General features: G+C 41.1%; 1 protein-coding gene across 12 annotated transcripts in view; it reads left to right on the top strand.

Moving 5' to 3' along the window:
• LOC116844446 (fasciclin-1) overlaps nt 1-9,207 on the top strand; it is a 381,499-nt gene that overhangs the window by 259,323 nt on the left and 112,969 nt on the right. The window lies entirely within an intron of this gene.

The raw sequence follows: 9,207 nt of genomic DNA on the forward strand, positions 1-9,207 counted from the left end.
CTCTCTCTCTCTCTCTCTCTCTCATCCTAATATCACAAACTTTAATTAAACTCCATCCTACAATGCCTTTTCATTCCCTAACTTATCTCTATATCACTTACATCACCTCATAATCTTTTTCTACCTAAATCTATTTCACCTATTACCTTTTATAAGGTGCCCAGATTTCCCAGCCCTGAATTCGGGTCATTTTATAAATGTGAAGCGCAGGGAGGGGGTAAAAAGATCTGAAAATTATTTGACAATCATTGAAAATGATGACAACTCGGTGTCCCGAATAGCACTCGAAAAAAATCGGGACGTCTGATCATCTTAACTGTATGTGTCGAGAAGGGAGAAAATTACTCCGTAATAATATACTTACGATATGTCGACCGCACGTCCTTGTTTTCGGCACTCTAATACTTATTTCTGCAGGACACAAGCCAAAGACGTATGGAATACGGAACGTTGTGTCCATGGCAGTTGCTCGGCATGAAAAGATCGCAGACGCGCGCGCTGTCAATCACGTACACCAAAAGTTTATTAGCGCGCCGAAAGTGCCAAAAGTGCACGAATGTGAACGCGCCAGTGATGCGAACGAGATCGCGCGTCTACAACGACGCGATCTGTATGGCGGATGCCTTAACCACTTGCTTGAACTACTAACCACTCTAGACCAATCGCGTTCGTTTCGCACTACGAAGTTGTCATCGTGGTTATTCTATCTAGGCGTTGGTAATGAATCGCGCGAAATGCTCGATCTTTTCGCGCCAAGCAGCAGCCATAGGCACACATCGATCCACATCGCTCCGTGTTTCTCGCGTCTTTTATCGGTCGAGTGTGAGTCTCGCGCGTTAATAAGTCTCAGGAGTGTCGAGAATAGCGATGTGCGATCGCCGGAGTGTATCGTGAAGACGTCATTTGTAAGTAATCTTCTCGTTTCTCCTCGCGGTATATGTAAAGTGACCAGATTTCCCAGTCCTGAATTTGGGACACTTCATAAATATGTGAAGCGGGGGGAAGGGGAAAAATCCGAAAATTACTTGACAATCATTGAAAATGATGACAAATCGGTGTCCCGAATAGCACTCGAAAAAATTCGGGACAAAGAGTGAAAAATCGGGACGTCTGGTCACCTCTATTACTATTCAAATTTACCATTACACATTTTCTATTCCTTTTTCTCTGTAATCTGCTATCATCTTATATCAATTTCTTCTTATCCATATCCACAACTTTCTTTTTCTTTCTTCTCTTTGATCTTTTTTAATCTCTTGTCCCTTTCTCTCTAAATTTTTTTCTCATATGTCATCGTTCTAATCCCTTACCTTTAATTTATTCATCCCAAGTCCCTTTTTTATCACATATCTTAGTGTGCAAAAGTCTAGATTAAATAACCATCTTATATAATCCATCATAATATATATTTTGTAATTCTTTTTTCTCTTCTTATCTTCACATTTCTACCCTTTAAGATATAACACTTTATACCAAATACCTGGAGAGAATGTTTATATTAATATAAATTTGTAATTTATTTTCTTATTTAAATGGAATAAACAAATTTTTTTATAAGAAGCTAAGATTTCAAGAAAACGTAATTTATCTTATGCACGGGAAAAAAGGTTTGATTGAATTAACGAAATATCTGGTCGAATATGAACGATCCAGAAATTCCGATTGAAGTAACCTGAATTCTGTTTAAGTTAACAAGATTTTTGGTTGACTTAAACAGAATTCGGGTTATTTCAGTCGGAATTTTTGGATCGTTCATATTCGGCCAGATATTTGGTCAACCAAACCTTTTTTCCCGTGTGTGAAAAATATTTTGTACATTAGCATAAGTGAATTGCATAATTTTTTAATGATTTTTCATTAAAATGAAATGATGAATGATAATTTTTAATGATTATTTCTTAGATATTTTCTTTCATACACGGTATATCGAACATATAGATGTGGAGGCGTCGGGATTCGCGTCGAGTATCTCGCCGATTTCGTCCGCTGACGAAACATGTGCGCGAATTCGCACGAGCCAGTCGCGGAAATAGTGCAGACTGTGTCCGCTTCACTCGCGGCAATTTACTTGATCGACACGTACGTGGGTGGCTGTTGTGGTGCTCGCTCGTCGAGAGAGATTTATGGGGGGTCCGTTCGCCGTTTAATATTCGGTCTCATTTAACCTGCGACGAAGTCGTTGAAAATACGGTGTGTCTAACGGTAGAACGTCGCGCGGGACGTCCGTGAGCGGTTAACCAGCGAACGAGTGAACGAACGAGGGTGGCCGCGGAGTCGACGATTATTGCGAGCGACGTGGCCGGGTTCCCAGGCCGCTGATCGATGCGTACGCGAGTTGTTATTACTACTGTTTACCAATTAGGCGGCGCGCAATTATAATTGGTAATTGCAGGAGCTTGCGAACCGCATCGGCCGCGACGCCACAATCGTCCCGGCGCGACGCGACGCTACCCGTCCTCGTCATCCATCCGCGAACCACTGCACTGACGCTGCGTACGCTACGTTAATTTTAAACTACATCACACGCCGAAAACAGAAGTGTCCATGTGCTTTCTCTCTCTTTCCCCCCCCCCTCTCTCTCTCTCTCTCGTGCGCGCGCGGACAATACGCCATCCACTGCCGATCCAATTTTCGCCGGCCGTTAAAGAGTCCTGACGGAGATGCGTCGCGTCCAAATTTATTTCTGTCCCGCGTGCGGTCTCTTCCTTCGATGGTGAAACACACGGGATAATGCCCCTTTCCCTCCCTTTCCCTCGCGCGCTCTAATGAAGTTTGATACGCGCGTTTGATTACAAATCGAGCGGTGGGATGTTAAATACTCCGTGACGTGCGCGAGCGAATTAGAAGGGATTGATGGGAGACCGGGGGAAGTAGATTATTTCGACGTTGTACCGTTACACAAATGATACATTTCAGCTGTGTAAAGAGTAAACGAAAAGTATATCTTCAGCATGCATTTAATGAAATATTATTTCGTTCCGTGACTTGTTGGGGAAGAGAGAACATTTTTCTCTCTAATTTCCCGACGTGAAATCTCACTCAAAACACGAGCGAAAAGTCGCGGTATTTTCACCTGAGGTGATAGCAAAGATACCACCACTCGAGATAACAAGAGCGGACGTTTCGCTCAAGCTTAGAGTGGATTCTGACTCTATATGAGTTAATGTTTCACTCGATTAGGGGAGATACGTTCTTGCGACGGAGATTTGCAGTGTTATATTTATAACTGAACCTGAGTAGTTGTAAATATAGCATTTCATTAAAGAATACACTGCTTGTACCTTAGAGAGCAGACTTGCGCTACTTTGGAATTTTCCCAGACCTTTTACGAAATTGGTGAGCAATCAAATATTCGTTCAGGTCTTACAGACCTATAATATTGTATTTTGAGAGTTAACCTGAATAATCAGCTGTCTAAGGACGATTTTATCTCAATTTCGATCACATACTTGAACTCGTTGGATTGTAGATTTTATAATATCTGAGCACTTTCTCAAAAAAATCCAAATACGACAATCGCGAGGATAATAGGCAAGAGAATCTCGACGCGAAACAAGCGATGCTTAACGTGGAGTATCGCTCGTTTTCAGCTCGGCGGAAGGGCCACGTGCGCTTCGAGAAAAATCGCTGCGGCGCACCCGGGAAATATATACGGCCGATTCCCGTGGCGAACAGAGTCGGGGGATAAAGAATAGACTTCGTTTCTCCGTCAGCGTCACCGTGCAGATCCGATATAACGATAGCGACAAGTTAAAGAGGATACCGAAAGGATTTCGGGGTCGTGCCGATTGAGCACGAAGGTTACGAGAGGTTAGGCAGCCCCAAACCGGAAAACTGATTCCTCGCCCCCGTATCTGCAGTTTGGCCGAGTGGTCCGACCTCTCATAGATTTTTCTTGCAAATGGATTTTCTTTGGGGCGGCCGTCGCGCGCGCGCTGAACGGAAGCTTCCTTCGCGAGCAGAATCGATAGTCGTGAGAGAAGGAAACGCGGATAAGATCGGCGCGAGAGACGCAAGATCCGAATAACAGGGTGAAGGGGATAGAGGCGGGATGAAAGGGAGGAGAGGAAGAACGTGTCTCTCCGCGTATTTGGCGTTATTGAAACAAAACTTCTTTCTTTGAGATTTATCTCCTGAGCGAAACTCACTCGCGTTTCGTTTCTCTCGATTTTTGTCGTGGGTGACTCGCGTCGCCGCAGGTAGCAGGATACAGAAACTGCCCCGTGTGAAGGCTGCCGCGAGCTTCTTTGATTGTGACCGATTGTAACTTGATTTTCTTCAAAAATCGCTGGCGGAAATTAAAGATCGTGGAAAAAATCGATAACCAGGTGTAGTGGAAGGCGCCGTTCTTTCGCTGCTTATCTTGATGAGATTAATCGTCCATTTAAGGCTCCTGGCCCCTCGCATTGTCTATCTCTTTTTAATGACGTCAGAAGCGAAAAAATGTATGCTAAAAATTCTTGCGAAATACATTAAAATAAAAATATACATCCATAAAGTAATATTTGCAATCAATTAAACAAATTTGTAAGATATTGCGTGCATTCCCCTTTTCTCTAACTATCAATAATTTGTCGTAAATTAACGCGACGTACAATTCATCTTCTTCAACCTATTTCTTTGCCTATTTTTATTCAGATTAATTTACAATAAATTATTGATTGTTAGAGCAAAAGGGGAGTGCACGGAATATCTTACAAATTTGTTTAATCGATTGCAAGTGTTACTTTATGGATATATATTTTTATTTCGATTGTAATTCATATTTGTATTTCGTAAGAATTTTTAGCATGCATTTTCTCGCTTCTGACGTTATTAAGAAGAAATAGATATTGCGAGGGGCCAGAGGCCTTAAAGGAAACATTTTGGGAACACGTTTCTCTGCTCCTTTAACAATTTTTTTTACAGTTTTTTAAAGTAATTTTCGCGTTTTTAAAGGTATATTTTTGAAAATGACGTCAAGTGTGCGTATCTCGCTTCTTAGCACCGTCTTCTGAAGGACAATTGAGTTAATGTAATTTTGCTCTCTCAGTGACTAGAATCTTTAAAATAATTACGTGTCATCGATTCGCGTCGAGAATCGATATCTGATCGCGCCGCGAAACGTGAAAGGCAAAGTGGATATGCAAGCAGCCGCGTCGTATCTCCATTCATCTGCATACGAGCGACGAAGTTCCTCCTTGAAGGGCAATAGAGAGAGAGCATCGTCCACTGGAATATCCGTCGCGCGCTCGCAGGTGTCTCGCACCTTTGACACCGGAATTATTGTGCTTTGGCGCTCTGAATTCCGTAGTCTCGGATCTTTAATTCCGAATCCCGAGTCTCCTCTCCGATTCCTCCGGATTGGAGGATATGTGATGATTCGACTCGGGTATAAAGAGAATTTATAATTGTACGAAGAGGATTTTATAGTAAAAGTTGCTATGTGAAATATTGCAGTCGATTAATAGATAGATTAATCTACAGTACTTCCCGAGTCGAAATTTTGATCCTATATTGAATCTTAAATTCTACCGCAGTAGGAGCTAAGATGGCGAAGTAGATTTAATTCTAATGATATAATTTACTCCTACTTTGACCCTGATGATGTCTGAAATTTCCGTTTTCGCTTTCTTTAATGTCAAAATATATTGTATAATAGTTAGATAATAATATAATAGTTTAGATTATAATATAATAGTTAGATCTTAGAAAGCAAAGTAGATTTAGTTGCGAACCTCTATTGAAGCTTTAGCTTCTACATAGAATATATATATTTTATAGAAATATTTAAAAATTTTAATAAATAACAAAACAAACGCCAAATAGCATACAAAATATATATTTTATTTGTTGCATATATTTCAGACATCATCAAGGTCAAAGTAGGAATAAATTAAACCTACTTTGCTATCTTAGCTCCTACTACGATGTAGAATTCAAGGTTCAATATAGGTTCAAAATTTCGACTCGGAAATGAGCGTCAAAATAGGTTTCACCTAAGTTGTAGATTATCTACCCGAGCCGAAATTTTGATGCTACTTTGACGCTCTTAAGGATAGTTTGCGTCTACTTAAATGGTTTATAGGTAAAACCTACTTTGACGATATTGATATTCATTAACTTCTCTTTTGAACCTTTAACTATATCTTGTCAAAATTTTAACGTTACTTTGTCGCTTTTAAAAATAGTTTGAGCCTATTTAGATAATCTACAACCTAAGTGAAATCTATTTTGACGATATTGACACTCATTTTCGAGTTAAAATTTTGATTCTATGTTGAACCTTGAAATTCTACACTGCAATAGAAGCTAAGATAGCAAAGTAGATTTAATTCTAATGATATAATTTACTCCTACTTTGATCCTGATGTCTGAAATATATGCAACAGATAAAATGTATATTTTGTATGCTATTTGACGTTTCTGTTTTGTTATTTATTAATATTTTTTTTAATATTTCTATAAAATATATTCTATAAAATACATATATTCTATGTAGGAACTAAAGCTTCAATAGAGGTTCGCAACTAAACCTACTTTGCTTCCTAAGATCCTACTGTTATACAATCTAATGCTAAAGAAAGCGGAAATTTCAGACATCATCAGAATCAAAGTAGGGATAAATTATATTATTAGAATTAAATCTACTTTGCTATCTTAGTTCCTACTGCGGTACAGAATTTAAGGTTCAACATAGGGTCAAAATTTTGACTCGGCTAAGTAGGCTCAAACTATTTTTAAGAGCGTCAAAATAGCGTCAAAATTTTGACATGGTAGAGTTAAAGGTTCAAAGGAGAAGTTAATGAGTATCAATATCGTCAAAGTAGGTTTTACCTACACTATAAACCTTCTAAGTAGGCGCAAACTATTCTTAAGAGTGTCAAAGTAATATCAAAATTTCGTCTCGGATTGACTCTATATCCTTTCATTTTATATATATACTATATATATAACTTTTATATATATAATGGTATATATATTTTATATATACCATTTATATTTTAGGTATTAAAATGTTAAAAAATTTTAAAAAATTGTTACTTTCTAAAATTGACAAAATAGAGACCTTACTGAAAAATCTATTCCCGCACTATCAGAAACATAGTAAAATTGAAAAAAAATTTCTACGAGAGAAAAGCTATGATATTCCCTCCGTGTGTTTTAAATAAAGTACCGGTTAGTGATGAAATAAAACACATTTTCCCAAAGTTTCATATGCGACCGCGCGAAAAGTTCGCACATTCTCACGCACTCTGCTAATCCTTCGCGCTCGAAACGACAAATGGCGATGATGGAATCGTGTCCACGTGCCTCCACCTCCCGTGAGGTCGCACGGCGAAAGTCGTGCTTCTTGCTCCTTTGACACCGAAGTCATCCTATACCCTTGTGTGCTCTGCCGCTCTCGGGTGCAACGGAGGATGGCTATCCGACGGCAACAGCCGAGCTTACTCCTTTCGGTACCGCCTTTCTCGGCGGCGTAGGGTCAAAGGCGAGTCAAGGGTTAACGCACCCTGCAACCGGGCGCATCACTACTCTCTCGGCACAGACGTTAACCTTTCCCCAAATCTCTTCCCCCGTGTAGTCTCCGCTGGCCCGGCGTTCTGCTTTGAGCCTGAGATTGTTCTACGATTGGCTGCGACCGAGGGAGCTCTCTCTCTCTCTCTCTCTCTGTCGCTTTCTCTCGCTCTCTCGTCTGGCTTTGTCCGAACATTATCCCGGTGGATCTGCGCGGATATGCTACGTCATGATACTCGTGACAATGGATTGTAACGGGCGTTCGGCGGGACGTGATGGGCGCGTGTAACGAGGGCCGATAATGTCATCGCGCTCGCGAGCGCGTAGAAAATAGGGGACTCGATGTGAGTTCGATGAATAGATAAACGCGCGGTATTACGTAACCGTGGTCGCGCGAACGCGTTATCGCTCAATTTCATTGTTCTTTCTTCTTTTTTTCTCTCTCACACTCTCATTTCCTTTCACTCGCGTGAATTAATTGCCGATATAGGATTTCACAATCGGCCTCTGCGTCGGGCTATTACCAGATTGCCGAATTATCGATATCGGCCCGATGAACAATATTGGCTCAGCATTGGATTACAGTCGCATGATTACTCGCGTCCAACACCGCTAGTCAATTGAATATCTCAGAACTAAAGCTGATTATCTCTCTCTTTCTTTCTCTCTTAAATCCGCTTTCTGTAAATTTTTTAATTTTCGCTTCTTAAGTGGCGATTTTCTTAAATTAATTTTTTTTAAAGAACCATCATTTCGAAATGAAAATGTCTTCGACTCTGTTACGACGAAACGCTGGTTCTGTTGCGATGTCATCTCCTACACGTCCTTAATCGCGTCTTCATATCCGCGCGTGATGTTATGGTATATAATTTTGTCTGCAAACTCGTAAGAAATCCGGCCCGTACTTTCCGACGCGAGTGAATCCTGCTCGTCATAAAGCGGGACGTCAAAGGTTACCGCTTGGAATGTTCGCGCCGCGCCTTCATCCGTGTTCATCAGCTTGACCTGACCGACAGAAGAGAGGCCTTCACGGGAATCCGATTAATCGATATTCGCCCACGTGAAAACGCGAAAACGACTGCCGCGTGCTCGCCGCGCCGCGAATTTTATTTTCCATCCGCTCCCTCTTCCCTTCCATTTTTTTTGCACGTCGCTCTGGAACGTGCGGCACGCTCGTTGCCGCCACAAAGACGGCGCGTAATCGATATTGTGGATTTTCAGAAGGCTATAACGGGACGAGAGGGGATGGCGAAAAGCGAAAGAGGAAATCACGCAGTATGTCGGTCTGCGTTTAAGTATCTCGGAACGCATCGCGACGAGAGACGGTCGAGACTTATGCAGATGCGAAAACGCGCGTCATCAATATATATGCGTGCGAATCGTCAAATTATTCTCCACAGATTCGTAACTCCCGTGGGTCCTGGGAACACGAGGATATAAATACACGGAGCACGTACTCCCGATCGCCTGGCAATCGCGGGAATTGCGAGCGCGATGGAAAATACTTGGACAAACAAACGATGCACTTGGAACGTTAAATCGGATCCCGGAACGCGCGCGCTGTCTTAGCTTCCTAGATTCGGATCGCGGATAGGTCGTAGATATCGGAAAACACGCAATACAACGTTTGGTTTTTAATAGAAGAGGCATGGTACATATATATATATATATATATATATATATATATATATATATATATATATATATATA

The sequence above is a fragment of the Odontomachus brunneus genome, unplaced genomic scaffold (genome assembly GCF_010583005.1).
Source record: "Odontomachus brunneus isolate Ranch 3 - 2012 unplaced genomic scaffold, Obru_v1 Obru_scaffold_003, whole genome shotgun sequence".
Lineage (NCBI taxonomy): Eukaryota > Metazoa > Arthropoda > Insecta > Hymenoptera > Formicidae > Odontomachus > Odontomachus brunneus.